Here is a 22,966-nt window from a genome sequence, read left to right on the forward strand (position 1 = left end):
AAGAAATATAATATTCTAACTTTTTAAGAAAAGTTAGCGTGTTTTTTTTTGGGAGCAGTTGTAGTGAAATTATTTAGTCTGAGAATTGAGACAAAACTTTTCTGAGAAAGTAATGATTGAGCTAGAATTGAACAAAAAAGAAGATTTAATTACACGAAAGGGGCCAGGGTAGGCAAAGGGAGAGGCATTCTAGATATTTCAGTACGGGTTCTATCAGGAAACAGATGGCACATTCAAAAAAATTTGAAACTGATGGCACATTCAAGAAAATTTAACTGAAAATAATTTAAGGCAAGAACTGTTGAAAGAGGTTTGGGCAGGGTTAAAGTAATCAACAGGGCAATGATGAGGCACACGGGAAGTAGAATCAACGCAAAACCCTTACTGTTTATTAGTCCTGACATAGCAGGTCAAAGGTATCATCCAAAACCAGTGAATCTGGAGCCAGGGGAGAAGTCCCAGACAGAAGCTGTAACTGATGGAACTAGGTCAGAAAACTGTGGTGTAGTAGACAGGAAGGGGTAAGGGCTCTCTTTACATCCCTACAATATCCTGCTGGTGAGCAGGGATGGGGCGAAGGAAGGAAAACCAGAACATCAGTCAAATGGAACGGCATGTGCAGAAGGAGCCAAAAATGAAGAATAAATGAATAGATCCCATCTGATCCCTGGGGTGCATAAAATATGCTAAATGGCTACTCTTTCTTGCTGTCAAGAGTTCCAGGAAGTTTAGAAGGAGAAACATGAAGTGTATGGCTTATCTATTCTTTGAGCCATACATGTTCACCAGGTATTTCTATATTTGTAGAGTCACTATGGGTATTAAAGAAGCTTTAGAAAGGGAATGACAGAAAAGACTATGTGAAAATTTAGAGAGTTTCAGATTTGAGACTTAAAGATTTTATAATTTTTTTTGATGTTTACTGTTTCTGTTAAAAAATATGCAAACTGTTAAAGTTATTCACGAACCTTGTTAAAGACAATAAAGCAAACTTTAGTCAGGGGGATTATCAGAATAGATTTAGGGACCACTGTAATGGACCACTGTTAGGGGGAGAGAGATTGGGTTCAATTCCAAATACAACAAGGAAAAAGGGAATCTATGTCCAAGGAGCAGGATGGGGATCAGCAGATGGAAAATTACTAAGAGGAAACATCAAGGGTAAGGAGGGATTTTGGCTAAGAGGATTTTTGCTGAAGACAGGTCAAAATGATCACACACCATCTAGAGGTTGGTAGAGGATGAGAAACCTGATCAGATATCAAGGGTGATCAGATATTGATGATGGGGGATTCTGGGTAAACTGACTTAGCAGGATTCTTGCTAAAATCAGAAAATGCAGAGACAAACACAGAAGCTGAATTGTCAGGGCCTAGTTGAAAAGAGAGTACAGAAGAATCTGAGTAGAGTTTGGTCAGGGAGAGAATCCTTGTCAGTCCTAATCAGTAGCTGTTTCTTATAATACATAGTGATAGAAGACTTAAAACAGAATTCAAAGATGTGGCAGGCTGTGCTTGCTTCTGAGAGTGGTCAAAGAGGTGAAGTTGACTCGGAGAACTATTGTGCATGCAGCTCAAGGAAAGTAGAGAAATCCAGGCAAAGCTTTATCTAGCAGTGGTGAAAGAAGTAAATAGACCAAGTCTTAGGGTGTTATGGGAAATCATGAAAAGGATATGTAAGGAACAAGCTCAAAATAGAGAAGAATCAGATTCCTACCAAGAGGCCCTGGATGCCCTGATTTTGTCATCCTGACACAGTAATTCATTCTCTAGTCAGAAGATTCACTGCACACAAGTGTGTCTCATGTCCATGCTTTATGGCTAGTAGCAATTTTATTGACCTCAGTGTCCAAGAATGGGGACCGGAAATAACACTGTCTGCAGGCACTGCACTGTCATATTTATGATATAAATGGGGAAAGCTTGCTCATGATTCATCATTTGCAGCTGCATCACTACTTTTCTCACTGACATTGAACAGAAAAAAAAACATTGATTGATGAGCTAGGAATAATATTGAAGGAGAAAGATAAAATATCATAAGGTCAGTTCAGAAGTAATTGGAGAGCTAGCAAAGATTTAAAAAAAATCTTTATCATAATAAAAGATTGTATTTATTAGGTGTGATTTCTTTTAAAATTGTGGATGCGTATAATACACTAAATAAATATATATATATATATATGAACTAAATGCTATTTTTATAAGCACACAGTATCTTGATATCTCTTATGAGGCTGGGCTCCCACTGAAAAGATATATATATATACTCATCCTCTGGTCTTACTTAAAAAACTACATTGAATTGAGACATTAAAAAAAGCAATGACCTCTGGGTATGATGGAACAGGAAACATATATAAGGAATAAAATAGATGTATGAAATGTAGATAAAAGTTATCCTTTACAGAAAAATTCAAGTATTATCACTTTATAACTTTGATGGGCTACATATAGTGGCAAACACAGTATCTAACCCATAAAGTATGATTATTTCAAAAAGTCCTTTGGTTTAAAATGGTAAAAGAACATACTAGAAGTTAAAGAGAGAAAAATAGAGGAAGCTCTAAGAAATTGCAACTCTTCTCCCTGGTTTACTATCAGGGATCTTGGAAGCTTATGTTTGTTACCTGTATAAAACTGCTAAGATTTAATATAGCTTGTTCCAGAATAATAACAATCATATAATTAATTTTAGTTTTTTTCATTTTAGTTAACAACAAAGTTTAAATTTGCTTTTTAAAAAAGAAGAAACTGACCTAGATAATCTGCATAGTACATATGAAATCCTTTGCAAATAAGTGGATAATCCAGGAGCCAGGCTGATGATATCTTCTGATCAGAGAATGTTGGAACAAAAGAATTATTGTGTTTTACAGAGAGACAAATGAAGCTAGTTTCAAGGCTCAAACTGAAACTACTCCAAATTTAATTTGAGAATAGGAGAGGGGTAGCGAGGAAGGATTTTTTTGCCCTGGGTTATTTATAGAGTGTGATTATGTTGTATGTACCCTGTGGTTTTGTTTGTTTGTTTTTTAGGAAACACATGGAGATCAGTCCTGGGAAGTTTGTTTGATGGCCTGATCTTATTAACTGCTGTTACCAGCTTGAGCAATCAGTCCATCTCCACCACCTCAAGTGCTTCATTTGCTTTGCAGAACACTCTAAACATGAAGAAGAGGGTTATTGGTTTTGGCATCCTTATGAAACACTAAGACTTGGCAACTGCAGAGCATCTCCCTCCAGAAATTGCATTACACTCTTTAACATTCCAGCTGCAATGGTGCAGAAATCATACATCCTGTAAACCCCAGTTAGCCAGGTGTCCTCCCAACTACTGCTAATAAAGGAGTCTTGCCAGCATAATGATGAATTCTCATAATGCTGCTGCGCTGCTTGTGTTTATTCAGCAGCTCCAGGCCTGCAGAGAAATGGGCTTTCTCAGGCTTAATTAGGCCAACATTTGGCAAGAAGCACCTCAATATGTAGAAACCTCTTCTCCAGAAATGGGCAATCAAATTCTCGCTCCTTATACTTTCTGGAACAATCCATCAGAATAAAGTTCCAATGAGGCTTCTTATCCTTTCAAGCTTCCGTTTTTATCCACAATTTTCAAACATCACCTGGAGAATTTGAAAAGAAGAGTCATGTTTCTTGCTTTTCAGAATGAAAAATGTATTCTCGGGCTTTGCTGAGTGAGGTGGTGATATAGCGAATAGTTCATCACAGAGTTGGCAAGAATTATAACCCAAAGCCTGGCTCTTCCTCCAGCTTCTCTTCTTTGTCTTTCCTATTCAGTGAATAAACTAAAACTAAAAGCCTATGCTTCTGTATTACTCAGAGTACTTCAGACAAACAGAACCAATAGGATGTATGTACATATAGTAAAAAATGTATTACAGGGAATTGGCTCACACAATTATGGAGGCTGACAACTTTAAAATCTGCAGTATATGCTGACAAGCTTGAGACCCAGGAAAGCTGATGGTGCAGTTCTAGTCTGAAGACCAGTAGCCTGGAGATCCATGTTGCTGACAGTACAGATGAAATCTGAAAGCAGTCTGCTGGAGAATTCTCTCTTGTTCAGAGAATTCAGTCTTTTTTTTCTATTCGAGCCTTCCATTGATTAGATGAGGCTTACCTACATAGGGAGAGCAATCTGCTTTACCCAAAGTTCATTGATTTAGATGTTACTCTCATCAAAAACACCTTCCAAATTGACATATAAGATTAACCATCATGAGTCTACTGCTTATCAAAATGGCACCCATAACACATCTCCTAAAATCATACTTAATCTCCAAATAAAGACAATAATAAGGTTGTACTTCCTCCTAACAGAGTATAACTATCATGTGTACAACTGAAAATGCACTAACCATTTCACCAGAAGAGAGTGCAAAATCCTTGGTTGATGTGTACTCTTCTTGATATCTTGTAACTTAAATAATACAATGTAAAGTTAAAAATACTTAAATACTGTGATATAAAGTTAGTTCATCTTATTGTATATCATAAAGGGATAAGAGAGGGAAGAAAACAAAGATATATATAATCTAACATATAAGATATATATTACACATATATATATACATATATAATCTCTGCAAACAAACATATTCATAACAAAAGAAGGAGAAAATAGTTAGGACAATTACAGTCATCATTGTGTAACTAGTTACATGGTTATGGCTGGTATTCATAACTACATTCTTCCACTAACAATTCTGTATTCCTTTGCCTTCAGGAAGCACCTAAGCTGGTTGTGGTTCTCTACTTGGGGGAACGACCCACACCTTTATTTCTGAAGGGTTGGAATCATTAGTAGTCCTGCCTGAATTGGATTGTTATAATTTTCCACTGACTTTAATCACAGGGCATGGTAATACTAAGACATGCCCTAAGAGATCGCTTGTATTCCAGATATAGCCTTCCTTACCTCTATTGTGGAGCAATAGTCCAATTTCCCCTTAGCAATCAGAATCAGTCACCTCAGCTAGCAATGTAACTCCCTTCTTTGTTTGTTGATTCAGAGGCATGAGGAGTCCAAAGTGGCTGGGTGGCAGTCTTAACTTTCAATTCAATAAATCATTTGTATGTTCAGTAAATCATTGATATGAAGCATTTCTGCCTTTGAAACTAAGACCTCTAGGCCAATGGAGCATAGGTTGTTGAAATGGGAAGCAAAAATTTTGCTAGTGGGTCACTAGGGGTAATAGTGAGTGGCGCCACTCCCATTTCTACCCCTTCATTCCTGGGCCTATGAATCCTGGCTAATGTAGAAACAGTCCCATATATTGGATGCTGATTCAAAGCATCTACATCCTTTTGGGGACCCTTATCCCAACCTTGCAAGATATTACCACCTAGCTGGCACTGTAACTGAGTCTTTAAAAAGCCATTCCACTATTCTACCAAGCTAGTTGCTTCAGGATGGTAAGGAACATGGTGAGACCAAGGAATTCCATGAGCATGGACCCATTGCCACACTTCTTTTGGTGTGAAGAGTGCCTTGATTGGAAGCAATACTGTGTAGAATACCATGGTAGTATATAAGACATTCTCTATGCCCATGGATGGTAGTTTTGTCAGAGGCACTGAATACATGGGAGGCAAATTGTTATCCAGAGTAAGTGTTTATTCCAATAAGAATAAAATTCTGTCTCTTCCATGATGAAGGAGTCCAAAGTAATCAACCTGTCACCCTGAAGAATGGTCTCATATGGGGAGCTCAGTGTTGGTCTCTGCTGCTGGCAGATTGGGCATGCAGCAGTGGCCATAGCCAGGTTGGCCTTGGTGAGTGGAAGTCCATGATGCTCAACTAAGGCATAACTTCCATCCCTGTCACCATCGTTGTCTTGATCATGAGTCCATTGAGTGATGACAAGAGTGTCTAGGGAAAGAATCTGACTGGTATCCACAGAATGGGTCATCCTATCTACATGATTATTAAAATCCTCCTATGCTGAGATCGTCCTTTGGTGAGCAATCACATGGGGAACAAATATGTTCATGTTTTTTGCCCATTCAAAGAGGTCTATCCATGTACCTCTTCTCCAAATTTTCTTGTCACCAATTTTTCAAAAATGTTTCTTTCAAGTCTCTGACCATCCATCCAAACCGTTGGAGATAGCCCATGAATTAATATGTAATCACATTTGGTCATTTCTCCTTCCAGGCAAAGTAAACAACAAGGTGCACTTCTTGACATTCTGTCCACTGGGAGGATTTTTCTTCACCGCTGTCCACCGTCCTTCAGGGATGCCCCAGACAGGGGCTGTGGTGCTCCAGCTGTCCACTCTCAGATGATGCCTACACAAAATGCAGAATCTTCTGTAAACCAAGCCCGAGTTTTCTCTTCCTTTATCAATTGATTGTAGGGAACTCCCCATAAAGCCATAGGTGCAGACTGGGAGAGAGAAGATAGCGTGGCAATAGTGGGGACCGTGGACATTTTAGCCATTTCTTCATATAATTTACTTGTGCCTTCAGTGCCTGCTCAGGCCTGATCTTGTATATGTCACTCCCATTTGATGATGGAATTCTTCTGTGCACACCACAATTTATGGTTTGGTGAGTCAGGTAACATGATGGACTGCTCAGATTGCATGATAACTTGGTGGCCTGTGGTTAAGCACTCAGTCTTTACTGAGGCCCACAGCAGTCCAAAAACTGCTTCTCAAAAGGATAATTATTATTTAGAGGATGGCAACTCTTTGGTCCACAATTTTAAGTGCATGCACTGTGATTCACCTGTAGGATCCTGCCAAAGACTCTAAACAGTATCCCTATCTGCCACTGAAACTTCAAGCACTGTTGGATCTGCTGGCTCATATGGCCCAAGTGGCCAAGCAGCTTGCACAGCCATCTGGACCCGTTCCAGAGCCTTCTTTTGTTTTGGGCCATATTCAAAATTAGCAGCTTTTTGGCTCATTGGGTAATTGGGCAGGAGTAACACACCCAAATGGGAAATACGTTGCCTCTAAAATCCAAAGAAGCCCACTAAGCATTGTGCCTCTTTTCTAGTTGTAGAAGGGGCCAGATGGAACAACTTACTTTTCACTTTAGAAGGGATATCTTGACATGCCCCACACAATTGGACCTCTAGACATTTTACTGAGGTAGAGGCCTCTGAATTTGTTGGATTTATTTCCCACCCTTTGATACCCAAATATCTTACCAATAAGTCTCGAATATTTGCTACTTCTTGCTCACTGGGTGTAATCAGCATGAAATTATCAGAGTAATAGACCAGTGTGATATCTTGTTGAAGGGAAAAGTGATCAAGATCCCTGTGAACTAAATTATGACCTAGATCTGAAGAGTTGCTATACCACTGAGGTAGGGAATTGAAGATGTACTGATGACCTGGCTAGCTAAGTCCTGGTCTTTACTAAGAGGTATTGAGAAAAAAGCATTTTCCAGATCAATAGCTGCATACCAGGGGATGTGTTAATTGCTCAAGCAATGAAACCACGTCTGGTATAGCAGCTCCAATTGCAGTCACCTCCTGGTTAACCTGACTATAGTCCATTATCATTCTCCAAGGTCCATCTATCTTCTGTGCAGGCCAAAGAGGGGTGTTGAATGGGGATGTGGTGGGAGTCACCACCCCTGTATCCCTCGAGTCCTTGATGGGGGCACTAATCTCTGCAATTTCTCCAGGAATGTGGTAGTGCTTTTGGTTTAGTATATTCCTATATTGAGGTAGTTCTAGTGGCTTCCACTCAGCCTTTGCCACCATAATAACCCTCAGTCCACAGGTCAGAGAATCAATGTGAACCAATTCAGAAAACTTATCCTTAAAATTCTGTTCCTCTAGAACCACTCTAGGTACTAACATCTGTATTAGTCAAAGTTCTCCAGAGAAACAGAATCAATAGGAAGTATGCGTGTGTGTTTGTGTGTGTGTGTGTGTGTGTGTGTGTGTATAAAGAGTTTTAGCGTAAAGATTTGGCTCACACCATTATGGAGGTTGGCATTCCAAAATTTACAGTATGGGCCAGCAGGCTGGAGACCCTACAGAGCCAATGGTGCAGTTCCAGTCTGAAGACTGGCAGGCTAGAGACCCAGGAAAGTCGATGGTGCAGATGAAGTCTGAAGGTAGTATGCTGGAGAATTGCCTCTTGCTCAGGGAGGACATTCTTTTTGTTCTATCCAGGCCTTCAACTGACTAAATGAGGCCCACCTACATTATGGAGGGTTATCACCTTTATTCATTATTTACCAATTTAAAATGCTAATCTTACCCAAAAACATCCTCCAGGTGGACACCTACAATTATTCATCACAATTTCTGTATTTTGAAGATTTTAGAAACCATTTCATAGCTTTATGAGTATGCTAATTCTACTGGATTCTCAAATCTGGTTCTTTCCACTTCTCACACCTGTCTCTTGGGCTATGGAAACAATCTTTTTACACCTTTGAATAAAAATATTTTTCTTAGGAACATATTTAATAGCACAAAGAACCTGAGATTGCTACTGGTAATTATGCACTAGTTTTGGGTATGCATCTGTGTGTGTGTGTGCATGCGTACGATTAAGAGTAATTAAGTGAACTTATGGGCATGCAAATATGGATACACTAAAACTAACACATTTGTGGAGAAATGCTTCTAACTATAGGGACAATAGTATTTTCTTTTGCCTCATTCAAAGGCACCTCTTTTTCAATTCACGTGTTAAAAGTTGACATCGCTCAGCATTCTGTTCCCACTGTACATGCCAGGGGTTTAACTGATCCTTCATTCACTCAGAAATGTCTAAATATCCACTATATGGTGGGTACTGAGTACAAGCTGGGCATACAATGGTCAAACAAAAAAAAAAGATTTTTTTGCCTTAATAGAGCTTGTGCACTAGAAAGTGATACAGGAATAAATCAAATATTCACACAAATAAATTATGGTTGGTTCTATAAAGGAAAGAGATATGATGCTTTAAGAGAATATAAGATAATTGTACCTAGGCTGAAGAAATTAGGGCAGACTACACTGAATAGATATTCTGTATAAGCTAAGATACAAAAGTAGAGTAGAATTTACTTAGACAAAAGGTTAGAGGAATACAGAAGAGCAGCCCAGCAGTAAAATAGCATGTATAATACCACTGCATAATTATATTTTTAATTTTAGTATTAGTACTATTATTATTATTATCGTATTGCTACTACTGCTGCTTCTACCTCTACCGTTACTACTACTGGCTACATGTTTATGATTTGTAACCTGTATCTCTGGGTCATTTCTCAGTCTTGAGCCATAGATCAGCATTTGGAACTTCCCAAGAAGTGGACATTTCCAACTGGAGGAAACAACCCAGGCAGGGGCAGGCCTACCTTAGCCTTCCACAGGCAGCTGTTATAGAAGCACAGGGGAGGTGATCTGAGGAATTCTGGAGATGATGTGTAGATGCCATTGTGGCTTTTTATGTGATATCTGCCCAGCCAGGTTCATGGCAGGGATACTAAACATTCTGAGAGTGTCTCAAATTCTGTGTGCCCCAAGTCAACACTTATTTGAATGTGCTTTTATTACTGTCTAGCTGTGTGAGGCAATAAATAGTAGGGATTTTTGAATCAGAATCCTTCGATAAGTTTAACCTTGAGTGAGTTATTTAACCTCTCTGAGCCTCAGTTTCTTCTTTTTATAAAGTAGGCATTATAATATCTGCTTCAAGGGAATGCTTTAAAAAGCAAAGTAAGCAATTGATAAATGCCACTTAGCACAGCACCCGGTGCAAATTAGGCACATAATCAAAGTTAGTTCCTTCACTTATCCCTCTTTTGACAGCTGGAATAAACACTCTAACCTTTCAAAGAAGAGATCATACCTGACCTCATCTCTGTGGCACTTCAAGTGTATTCTCCATAGTACTTTATAAATCTTTCTTTTAATATTGTTTATATTGTGTTATTGGTATCTACTTTCCAGTCTGCCTCCCAGTTATTCAGAAAGTTTCTCAAGTTCAGAGATTATATAAGTCACCATACTGTGTAAGGAAGCCCAACAGTCATGTGGAAAGGCACCCATGAAGGTAAACTGTGCCTCAGTTGACCTCCCAGCTGCTGACCCCCACCAACTGCCACTATGTGAGTGAGGTTCTTTTGTATCTTCCAGCCTTCCCAGCACCCTGAATGATACCACAGTAAGATGGAGATCTTCCCGGTCAACTCACAGAATTGTGAGAAGAAATTATTGTATTAGGCCACTAAATTTTGGGGTGGTTTGTTATACAGCAATAAATAACCAAAATAGTGAACAATGCAATAATAATAATGGTCTTCCATGGCAACCTTTCAAAATCAGAATGGCAGGGACCATAGCAGCCATACAATGTGATTACCCACCTGAGGTTTTAGTTCTCTTTAGTGCTTTCCTATCAGGTGGCAATTTAGCCTCTGTTTAATTTCCATATATGTCGATGAGCTCACTACCTTTTAAAACAGTTGATTCAATTTTTGGATAACTCAGTTAGAGTACACTTATTTTTATTTGCAAAAATCTCGTTCCTGGCTTACCACTCATTAGTTCTAACTCTACAGTCAACTATCATAAACATTTCTATCCCCCTTCACCAACCACAATATATTTCCTTTATCTTTGACTTGGTTAGCAGATCCTCTCTACCTCCGGTTTTAACCTCAATATATACTCTAGTCTACATACTTTTTAGACCAGAAAGCAATTCTCTTGGAGTAGCCTATTGTGTGCTGTATAGAATAGCACTATCGTCTTTTACTTAGAGATATTAAGTGCATTTGTATGGCACTTCATACTCTTCAAAATGTCCCCACATATTAACTCGCGTGATTCTAATGTCAATTCCTTAAAGTAGGATTGGGCAGTTCTTCATATCCTTGTAATGAAAAATAAACAAATTGAGATCAAGGAAAGCTAAGAAACACTATCAGACTGTCATCAGGCATTTCTGAGTCCCAGGCTAGAGTTTTGTTTCGTTTTGATTTGTTCTGACTTGTTTCCATCTCTGTTCCATCAAGTGTAAAGACATAATGGTGAAGAGATATGCTTCCTCAGCTGTACCCTCACCAAGAAATGATTATATTTCATATAAGTGACAGGTAAAAGATTGACTAAAGTCATTACACTTTACAAGATTTGTTCAGCCTTGCTGAAGGTGAAACTAGTACTATGTATATCCCAGAACGTCGAGTCATCTGTCTCTTCAGGCAGCAGAGCATCTGACTAAAAGCATGGATCCACAAATGTTCAAAATAAATTCTTTCTCAGAATGAAAAATCACTCAACTTGTCTTCATGGAATTACCCTCTCTGAGTCCCAATTGGATAAATAGAATACGATTCAAGGTATATTTCTTTTCTAGCTCTGTTAGATCATTAGTAATAATAACACGTTGTAGGGGAACCAAATTATTGCATATTAATCATGACTATTGGAGAGGTAAAAGAGGCCATCTTCCACTTTCATACCTAAATATTTCCTAACCACATGTATAAATATTGAAATTATAAAAATTGAGCAAGAAACACCTATGCATGTGCAAGTGTGCATATCTGCGTGTGGTGTGTAAGTGGGCTCAATCCAAGATAGCAATGTATATATGATTAGATAAGATACTCAAATGCATATTTAGTTTCCCAAATCAATCTATCTTTTAACATTTTAGTTCTTTCTACTTACTTGAAACAATATTTCATGGAACAAAATAATGGATTTTAGTGTTTGTAGACAAATATTCTGATTATTATTATCTAAGGACTGAAAATAATATTTTTATGAGAATTTTGAGGAGAGATTTGATAGAATCATATTTATATTTTGGAAAAATTGTCAAGAGAAATAGGAAAACATTTTTTTTCTTATGTAGAGAATTCTATATAAAGCTGTCTTGAACAATCGTTGTGTATATCTGGGTACCTCTCTTTGTGTTTGGAGAGCTGAGATTTTTTTTCTGATGACCATTTTTCACATACTTTTCTTCATTTTCACAAGATTTCTTCATTTTTCATCACTTCACCTTACTTTGAGATATTTTCTTTTAAATCATTTTCTGGACTTTCATATATTTTTTTCAATTGAACAAATATCCAGTTTTACATCTGTGAGTATTTGATTAAGGCCAGGAAATCGCTACTTTCAGCATGCCTCGTGATTCCAAGCCAGCTCCAACTGTACCATCACTAGTTTCAGCACTTCTCAATATTGAATCAATTTCCTTTTTTTAAAAAATGACGGGATTTAACACAATATTCAAATGATAGCACAAAATCATTTGTGGTGGAGACAGAGTTTTGTGTCCTCGTCAAACCGAATTTATATACTATGGGGAAATCTGTGATTATTAGCTAATATATAATGCCCTGATTCACTTAAGAAAAGTTTCGTGGTTTTAGTGTTCAGAGGTGGAAGTAGAGATTGTACAAATTCAGGGGCCTTTTATAACAATTTTTGGGCTCTTACTATATCCCAGGATGCTTTCAAACAGTACTGGGCATTATTTTTGATTTATCAGACAAGGATACTGAGCTCTGAGATGTTAAATATGGAGCTTAAGGGCATTACAACCAGTAAGTAACAGAGTTGAGAGTCAAGTCAAATGTTTGACTCCAAAATCCCCATTTGTTTTTCTACATCTTCCATCCTAAATATAAGTCAGAAGATCTAAGTTCTACTCTTTATTTTGCTGTCAACTAGCTGTCAACTCTTAACTGACTATGTGATCACAGGTTAAGACACTTAGCTTCAGTTTCCTTATTTGCAAAAACTGTCTTGTATATGAGAGCAATCTGGATTTTATGGAAGTATATTGGGGGACATAGGCTTTAGTGGTGGTTCTCAACTATCCCCTACTGTTCCAAATATATTTATTAATTTTATTTCCTAGGGTCCAACAAACTATTATATTTGAAGAAAGAATTCCATTGCCCTTTAAAAAAAATCCATTAGTGATCCATTTTTGCATTCATCTGTCATGCCTACTCAGTGAAACTTTTCTGATTGTCCCTATAGATGCAGGCACTCCCTGCTGTGAACTGAGACTTAACTCGCAAAGTATTTTCCCTGATCTCACTAGCTATTTAGAATATTTTGATTCACATGTAGATACTCCTTAAAGATATCATATTTTACCCATTTTCTATCAGCTGTAGGACTGACAATCCATAAGTATTACTTGAATGAATAAATGAATGAGTGTATGGTCACAGAAGTCTCTCAGAGCTCTGAAACTTCAAATACATTTATCCAATCCTCAGACTAGTAATTGTTCATCAGAGCAAAATATATTAAGCTTACAAGTAACACATGTTTGTTTTTTTTTTTGTGAGGAAGATCAGCCCTGAGCTAACATCTGTGCTAATCGTCCTCTTTTTGCTGAGGAAGACCAGCTCTGAGCTAACATCTATTGCCAATCCTCCTCCTTTTTTCTCCCCAAAGCCCCAGTAGATAGTTGTATGTCATAGTTGCACATCCTTCTAGTTGTTGTACGTGGGACGCGGCCTCAGCATGGCTGGAGAAGCAGTGCTTGGGTGCGCGCCCGGGATAGGAACCTGGGCCGCCAGTAGTGGAGCACACACACTTAACTGCTAAGCCACAGGGCGGGCCCAATACATGTTTTTAAAAATAGCTAATTACATATTTCTTAGTATTCAGATTTAAACTACATAATTCAGAAAATCATAAGCTTAGGAGAGTTGAAAAATATTATGTCAAAGACTTTTTTTCTTCTTAAACCATGCTTCTATTGGACAAAAAGTAACGTTAAAGAATAGGAAACAAATCAATCTATTTTAATGGTCTCATCATAAACCACATTGAGCTACAGATATGGCATACATCACAAAATTTTTTTCAGACTGATTAAATTTTATCAGGACTTTTTCATTCTGTTTCTCGATGGATACATATTTATATTGATTTCTGCATCTATGTCTAAGTATATGTGAGTGTGAAAATATATATATATATGTACATATGTACATGTGTGTGTGTGCAAAATACTTATGTGGCAGGCCCACAAAGCTATTTCTGATAAGGCATGGGGGAAGTCATGTTGTCGAATTTACTTTGTTTCTACAGTTGTATATCTAGGTTTTCCTGTGTGAGTAGATATTCCTTGTTGTTCCTTCATCCTCAATAACTGTACTGCTGATGGCCGTCAATGATGGCCATGGAGAAGGTCAGTACCTGCTCCTGATAGTATTTCACGTGACTTACACAAACCAGTTCAAAAAGATACCCTTTGAAGTTTTCAGGGGTCCTACACAAAAGTGTTAAGAAGTGTTTCAAAGTCTTACAGAGTCCAGATACGTGCGTGGAGTGGGGGTGGACATCAGCCAGTAGTGTTTGATTCATGATTTCAGAGTCACATCCTCATGTCTCATCCTCTTTTCTTTCTCCCTCACCTATGGCCACCATTTCCCTTAAACTCATCCACCACTCTATTTTTTTAAACTCTCTTTCCTGGGGTCTCCCAACATTCCCCATAGAAGCAATCCATTCCTAAGTCCTTTTTACAACTCTCAAATTATGAAACATAGACTTCTATGTGTTACTATCTTTTTCTTTTCTACTGAATTTTGTCTGACTTGGTGTCACAGACTGATTGCCCAGAGGAACTCAAAGGTGGGTTGGGAAGCATTTAACTGTTTAAGAGATGCACCAACCACACTGAACCAAGCCCCACCACAAGAGCCACGCCTATGACCTTTGCCTCATTTTTAATGCTAAGATCTCCTCTCTGGGAGGAGCTTAGGCCTTCTTACTGTAACCTACGGTGTATGTGGAAGCAGGTTGTCCAACTGAGCCTGTGCAAGCAAATGTCTGCCTCTCCCTTTTGAATATTCATTCCACATCAGAAATAAAAGGCCCCTGCTTTCCTATGTTTAGGGACAGCCACCACTTTGGAAATGATTCCATGTGGCCACCGATTTGCTGCAAATAAGTTCTACTTTGTGTGACAACTACTTCTGCTAAATAGTCCGATTTTAACTTGCCAGGAGGTGAACCCACTTTTGGTTTGGTAACGTTGGTAGAGGGGAGAGTTCTGCACTGTAGGTATCTACTGAATTTACTGGCAGTACATCAAAGTTGGTCCCATAAATACATGTGAGTAGGAGCGTTGTGAATGGCTTCCACTCTGGTCTCAAATAACACTATTAAAGTACCTGAAATTCAAAACACCTCATGCATTTGGGCATCCTTTAGGTGGTGTATAAGCGAGAAATGCATATATTAATACAATTTTCACAAAAATATTTGTTAAATTTCAACTATGATAATTATTATGAAGAGAATTATGTGCTAAGAGAGCAGATAATGCAGTTTGATTGAGTGAGAGATGTCAGAGAAGATTCCCCTAAAGAAGTACAGGTTAAACTGGACTCTACTCATGTTTTAGATTTATTGTTCTTACGGTACAATGTCTAGGCATTGGCTAGGCTAGAGGGGAAAAAAGAGATTTCCAGGCAGAAAAAAATACTCCTTTGGCAGGAGTGAGGAGGAACATGGCGCAGGAATGATAGAAGGCCACTGCAGTTAGAGAAGAAGGCAAGGTGCAGTGTGGTATAATGTGATGATGGATAGGAAGGTGGGGTGTTGGCCGTGAAGAGGCTGTAGATCATTTCAAGGAAATGTTCTTGAATCTAAGAAGATAGAAGCGTCTTCAAACATTTAAACTAGAGTGACGATGGAGGATATTTGCATTTCACAAGATAACTCCAGCTGCATGTGGAAATTAGAAAAGTGCAAGGTTATTGGGAAGAAGATTGAAAGTCAAGGAGACTAACTGAAGATGTTTGAATGGGAAAATGGCCTGATTAAAGTTGTTGCTCATGTTTATACCAGTGTGGGATTTCCCCCCCTCATTTATCATTATCTTCAAAAAATCAAATCTGGGGGAGAACATGGCTAATTAAAATTCTAGGCAAGTCAAGTATCAGTTAATTGAGGTATTAATGTACTTGAACCATCAAATTTCAATGCTTTTAATGAAGTAGAATGTGCTCTCTCTAGAATGTAAATGTGTTTATTGTATTTCAAACTATAATCAGCTTCAATTTCTCCAACAGATTGCCATCTGTAAAGCTTCTGTAAACATTCTAAAAATAACCAGTAATCTGTGTATCATTTGTTATTGTTTTTTCCAGTGGAGAAACTGTTAACTCACTTTTTTAAAAAAATAAGGAAATGGAACCAAGAAAAAAAATAGAGAGCCAAAGCCCTCCTCTCAGTGAATGGTAGGGCACTAATAGCAATAATATGTGTTCAACACAAGTTTATTTTAAAATGCTTCTAACATCTTAATTAATGATCATTATATTATAGTCTGTGATTTTCAAGGCAATACTTAGCAGTGGAATCTGAATTAAAACTGAGGTGATGAACTATACATTCACAGTTATTTTTGTTTAGGTACACAATTTGAAAATATCTGAATATAAAAGAAAGATTAACTCTCTTTCCCCCATTAAATGGAATAAAAATGAAATCCAATAGAAGCTATAGAACTTGATTTTAGGCTTACCGAGCTCAATTCTCTCACTGAAAATTCACAGCTAGAAAAGCTATTTTTTTCTGATTGAGACAATTGAAACAATACTATATAAATAAGCTCAAGTCAGCATACGATATTTCTACTTGGCAGCTTAGGTCGAGTTGAATGACAGTTGTTAATAAAACTGGACCCCTCCCTGAGGAGGAGCACTGATCGCCACCTGTCCAGGAAGGTTCAAGAGCAACTCTATCTGGAGACAGAGATGGACTTCAGAGTACCTGAAAGTCACTTCCTCCAGAAAATCACTTCTAATCTTGTGCATGTCTTTCCCTGTTGTGAAATAGAGAATATCATTTATACTGCCTGAAAGTGTCACACAAAGAAAATTTGCTATTTAAGGCAATGTTTACAAAATTAATTTGTTTCTTTCTTGCTTCACCTTCGCTGTACTGTAATTTTACTACACTTTGATTGTTACTCACAGTAGCAGATAGAGAAACTGAATCTTGGGATAATTTTGTAATTTTTTCACCACAAATAAGTGCTAGAATAAAACAAATTTGTCACCAGGGGAACAAAGCAGAATGTACTCTAAAACTTCTCTTTCTGTGTGGTATGGCAATGTTTAGATTTTTCTTCTAATACTCTCTTATACATGCTCTACTCTGTGACATACTGATATGGAACTTCTTTTTCTTTCTTTCCTTTTTTTTTTTTAGTGAGAAAGATCGGCCCTGAGCTAACATCCCTTGCCAATCTTCCTCTTTTTGCTGAGGAAGATTAGCCCTGAGCTAATATCTGTGCCCATCTTCCTCTATTTTGTATATGGGATGCCGCCACAGCATGGCTTGATGAGCAGTGTGGAGGTCTGCGCCTGGGATTCAAACCTGTGAACCTGGGCCAACAAAGCAGAGTGCATGAACTTAACCACTGCACCACCAGGCCGGCCACTGATATGGAACTTCTTAATCTCAAGTTTGTATGCCCGATGTGCAGTAAGGCAATCACTGAAGCATCATGCTTGGAGATAAAGATTTTATTCAAATTGGCCAAAATGAGAAGGCAGGAGGATGTGTTCTCTCAAATCCACCTTAACAAGAGAAAAAAGCAGGGGGTTTTATAGAGCTAAGGGGTTTGGCAGGAGGAGTTTCAGAGAGACAAAAGGGTAATCTTTCACTCCAGAGAAGCCCTTGGGCAATCTGACTTCTGGGTGTAAACAGCAGATGGGGGCTGGTCATAGGTGATCACAACCTCCCCGAAGGCATTCTCTTTCTTCTGAAAAACAAGCTCACAAATCCTTGTGACCCCTGAGTCACCCATCAGGTTAAACAAGAAAACTTACTGAATACCTACAGTAACCCTCAAGTACCCGGCTTCAATACTGTGGGAAGTACAAGCCCCTATTTTATGATACATAAAATCATTTATTTCTATGTAAATCTTCTCGATTGTTTTGTATGCTCTTTTGGGCAAGATCTGCATTTTTTATTTTATTTCACCAGGAATTTTGAGCACAATATTTCACAATAGTATATGTACATGATAGTTTATTTATCAACATCTACTTATTAGACAGATATTGTCTTAAGGCTAAAGGATATAATGTTGAATAAGATCTGGCACCTGTCCTCAAGTAATACGGAGTTCACTAACACATATAAATCAATGATTAACAAACAAGATTACATTTCTATGACAGATATTTGCATACCAGGCCACAGGATCCTGAAGAAGCTGTAATCAACCTTTACAGAAGAATAAGGAAGCCATCCAGGGCAATGGATAGTTGTGTGGGGTGACTGGAGGGTATACATGATAAAATGACTCATTCTGAATCTGCTAATATACAAAGGGTAGGGCAGATATTCAAGCTAAATGTGTTTTAAGCAAAACTGTGATAGTTAATTTTAAGTGTCAAATTGGCTAGGCTGTGGTAACCAGATATTTGATTAAATATCAGTTTAGGTGTTGCTGTGAAAGTATTTTTTTTAGATGTGATTAACATTCAAATCAGTAGACTTTGAGGAAAGCAAATTGCTCCCTCTATAATGTGGATAGGCTTTACTCGACCAGTTGAAAGCCTTAAGAAAAAAGACTGAAGTCCTCTAAGAGGAATGAATTCTGCTTCCAGACTGCCTTCCTTGAGACTACAACATCAACTCTTCCCTGGGTCTCCAGCCTGCAGGCCTGAATTGCAGATCTTGGATTTGCCAACCCCAGAATCATGTGAGCCAATTATGCAAGACATGCACACATGCACACACGAACACACACACACCCTGTTGGTTTCTGTTGGTTCTACTTCTTTGGTAAACCTCTACTAACCCAAAGATCATAAAGTGTCTCAATTGACACACTTTGTGTTCCAGTATTTTGTCTGATTAGCATCCTCTTTTGCTCTCAAATATATCTTAGTTTGGTTGATAAATTGTATGAATAAGGGTGGCATATAAGAGATGTATCAATGAGGTGGAATATGTCAGACTGGACGCTGTGTCTGGAATAGGATGGTGGGGATGGTGGCTGTAAGGGAGATGAATGGAATGAGTCACAGTTTTTTAATTAAGGCTTTGAGTGTATGCTTGTGTTTTCCACCAAAATCAGAAACAGAAGAGCAGGAGAAAGATTAGGATTCAGTTTGGGACACATTAATATGAACGTGGAACTTCCAGTGGAGATGTCCAGTACGTAATAGGTAAATGGGGGAAATCAAATGTGGCGTAGATTTGGAGATCATTAGTATATGATTGATAATTAAATCCAATGGAATTAAGTGAGTCCATCCATGGAGAACATATAGAGTGAGGAGAATAAGGGGTAACGGACAAGGCTTATGGGAAACACCGACATATAAATATAAATGGAGTCATAGAAATCTTAAAGTGCATGACAAGTTTCCAGAAAGAGAGGAGAAAAACTAGAAGTGACTTTTGACTCATAAACCTAGAAAGGAGAGCACTTCATCAAATAGGAAGACTTTCAAATTTTCGGTAGTTTCAGTCAAGCAGTAGAAATAGAAGCCATATTTGACTGTGCAGTCTCATGGGATCAAGAATTATGTTTCCAGGAGGGATGTGAGGTGACAGCACTTGAAGATCTAGAATGACCACTATTGCCTGTGACCAAGGGATGTCCCAGGGTGCAGGACTTTCAGTGTTAAAATCAGGATAGTTCCAGGCAAACAGCAATGGTTGGTCATTTTACATATGAAGTGTCTTTGCCCGAGTGTGAAAGGAAATACTTCTCAAGGAGTAACAATAATCATAAAAAAAAATTGAAACTGCCATTCTCCCTCCCTCCCTCCATCATCCCTTATCTCCGTATATACGTAATGGAAGAATGAACCTTCTCTAATCACTCAATATGTTTGTAAAGACCCTACTAGACTTAGGGGAGAGAAAGATTGTATTTAAGGCAAGGAGTAGAGAACATTCAGTGACTATGCTGACGCCTTGTAATCTTGTGTTGCTCTGTTTTGTTTTCAACTGTGCACTGGTGTTCCAGATGGCATAGGGGAATGGGTTGGCAAGGAAGCCTATAGTGAGAGATTAAATCAGAGGAGAAGAAGTACAGAGCAGCATAGGGGTGAGAGTGGAGTAGAGACAGATGACAGGAGTGACTTGCACTTAGAGGACAATATAGGATGACAGACCAGAGGGATGTTATACTGTTTGCTATAGTTAAACAATGTATCTGAATTCTGAGGTAATGCTAATTATTTCAACCAAGAGATAGGAACCAGTGTTACTAATCAAGCCTTGATTATTTTCTGTTTTGAATACAGTGAAAATATTGTGGCTTTGCTTAGAGTTTCAAATAGAGCATTTGTTAAAAGATAGAAAAACAAATATTATTTTCCAACAAATAAGCAAAGAGAACAAATAACAAAAACAGGCAACTTTGGTTCCTAACGTGGCAAAGCTCGATTTCTGGCCTGAGGTTTGACCTCAGCATAATTCAGCATCCAGTAAAATTTACACTCAGATCAGAATATAAGGATTTGTGCTCATTTACTGCATTACTCAGAATTTTTCAGGTTGCAGAAATGTATTCAAACTAATATGACTAGGAAAACATTGTAAGGATGCATTGGGAAGTAAAGAAGACAAGAAACCCTATCAATGATTGTACAGTCACACCACATAGAAAATGAAATGCCATTCTACGTAAAACCTAAATCTAACAAGTTACCATTATGGTAACTCAGTCACTTTCTGTCCCACGTATAGCTCTTTTCTCCCCCTACACCACGGCTTCTATTTAATCATGGGTTCTGCTTGCTACCATCTCACCGTATCTCATTACCCTACATCATACCACTGTCGATGAGTTTTTCTGTATTTCTCACATTCAAATTCCCACCATTGAGGCTTATATATATATCTTGTGTAAGGAGTTCTTTTATGGCAGAGGTTTTGAATCAAACCACTTCATAACTACCAAAAAATCTAGATGTCTACCTTAGGTCCAAGGAGATATGCTAAGTGAGGCAGAGTGCTAAGGTTCAAACTATGATGAACTCTTCAAAAAAGAGTTCACAGCTGTCATTCAAAAAAAGAAAGAGTCCATCATAAGAGTGCTTTAGGCTGACTTTTGTCTCAGGAGAGGGCATGTGTAGCGCATGTTTCCCTCAGATACATACAGACTTCAGTGAAGAGACTGGATGTGAGAGGAGACGATGGAGTTCATCTGAGATTTAAGCCTCAGACAAGTTTAGTCCAAATACAATGGGTCTAGATTAACAAGTTATCGATTGCTTGTTGTTTTCAGCATCTTGAGTGATTCGGCCTTTACCTTTAATGTGTTATATATTTCAAGGCAACTGTGTCAATCATTTAGGTCCATATTTAATCTGTTTGGAACATGACTCATTCATTTCACTTATGCCTTAGACATCTACCTTTCATAGATAAGTCATTATATCTCCTCCATACTTCCCCTTATGTTTTTTCACATTTCACAGCTTTTTCTGGTATTTAGCCAAAAGAATACAATTAAGAATTCTTTTTTTTTTCACCTCAATGAGGTCAGTGCTACAATCAATATAATCTCTTCTTCCTTCATTTGGGTTTAATTTCTCACTCCTGTAAATCCATACTCATACTCTCTTGGTAAAAAGATAGTAGAACTTTATGCAAGATACATAACTATTATAGCACAGGTATCACATACAAACTTCTCTGTCTTATTTTCTGTAGTCTGCACAAGCAAGGTAATTTCAATGGTTATTTTTTTAACCTCTGTTGGTATGATTAACTAGAAAAGATAAGTCATTCAGAGATGGAGATGTGGAAGAAATGAAAAATATATACAATTATATATAATTTTATATATGCATTATTTGAATTTACCTAGAGATTGCTGGCAAAATTATTTCCTTCATTTGCAGGACATTTCTCTCTACTAACTCACACATAAAGGTGAATTTATGAGATGTAGTACCAAGGGAAATATGTCAGAATAGTTAAAATAATCATTCTCATTCAGTTTTTAGCAAACCTGATTCAAAAGCAATGATTTATTAAAACTGGCCATTAATGGATTAGAGGGATGCAATTGGCAAGATTGAAACTGAAATTTATTTCTAGATTAGCTTCGTCTTCTCAATTCCCAGTTAATCCTCATAACCTGATCAGGGCAAAAATTGTAGACGGTAAGAATAAAAATATTTGGGACTATATACTTTCTATTATCTGATCCTTACTGTATTAGTTAGAGTTCTTCAGAGAAACAGAACCAATAGGAGATATACATATACATATATACATACATATATGTATATATGTATATGTATGTATTTATTTTGAGGAATTGGCTCATGCAATTATGGAGGCTGAGAAGTCTCAAGATCTGCCATCTGCAAGCTGGCAACCAGGGAAAGCCAATGGTGTGATTCCAATCTGAGTCTGAAGGCCTGAGAACGAGGGGAGCTGTCCAAGGGCAGAAGATCAATGTCTTAGCTCAAGCAGGGAGGCAAGAAGAAAAAGGGGTGAATTCCTCCTTCCTCTGTCCTTTGTTCTATTCAGTTTCTTAATAGATTGCATGATGCCATCTGCACTGAGGAGGACAATCTACTTTACTGAGTCCACTGATTCAAATGCTAGTCTCATTCAGAAACATCTTCACAGATACGTCCCAGAAATAATGTTTTATGAACTATCTGGGCAATCCTTAGCTCATTCAAGTTGACACATAAAATTAACCATTACATTTACTTTTATTTGTGAGGAGAATCAAGGCTATACATAGCAAAGTATATGAAACAGGAACATTTTTAGGTGCTGGTAACAGAACACCATTTACACAGTTTAAACAAATAGATTATTTGGCCCCCATAACAAGAAGTGTAGAGCAAGTCAGCTCTTGGATTGATTCAAGGGCTCTGAGTTGTTGGAGCTGATAACTCATTGCTCCTGTCAATGCAACCATCTCCAGTAGGAAGAAGGAATGTGAAGGTGCAGTAGCGCCTGTGTCAAGAAAGCAAAGGCT

At 37.9% G+C, this 22,966-nt stretch overlaps 1 pseudogene; it reads right to left on the minus strand.

The window, feature by feature from the left end:
• Positions 1 to 4,685: 4,685 nt before the first annotated feature.
• LOC131407591 (uncharacterized) lies at positions 4,686 to 7,842 on the minus strand (annotated as a pseudogene).
• Positions 7,843 to 22,966: the final 15,124 nt, after the last annotated feature.

Source organism: Diceros bicornis, chromosome 6, assembly GCF_020826845.1.
Source record: "Diceros bicornis minor isolate mBicDic1 chromosome 6, mDicBic1.mat.cur, whole genome shotgun sequence".
Taxonomy (NCBI): Eukaryota; Metazoa; Chordata; class Mammalia; order Perissodactyla; family Rhinocerotidae; genus Diceros; species Diceros bicornis.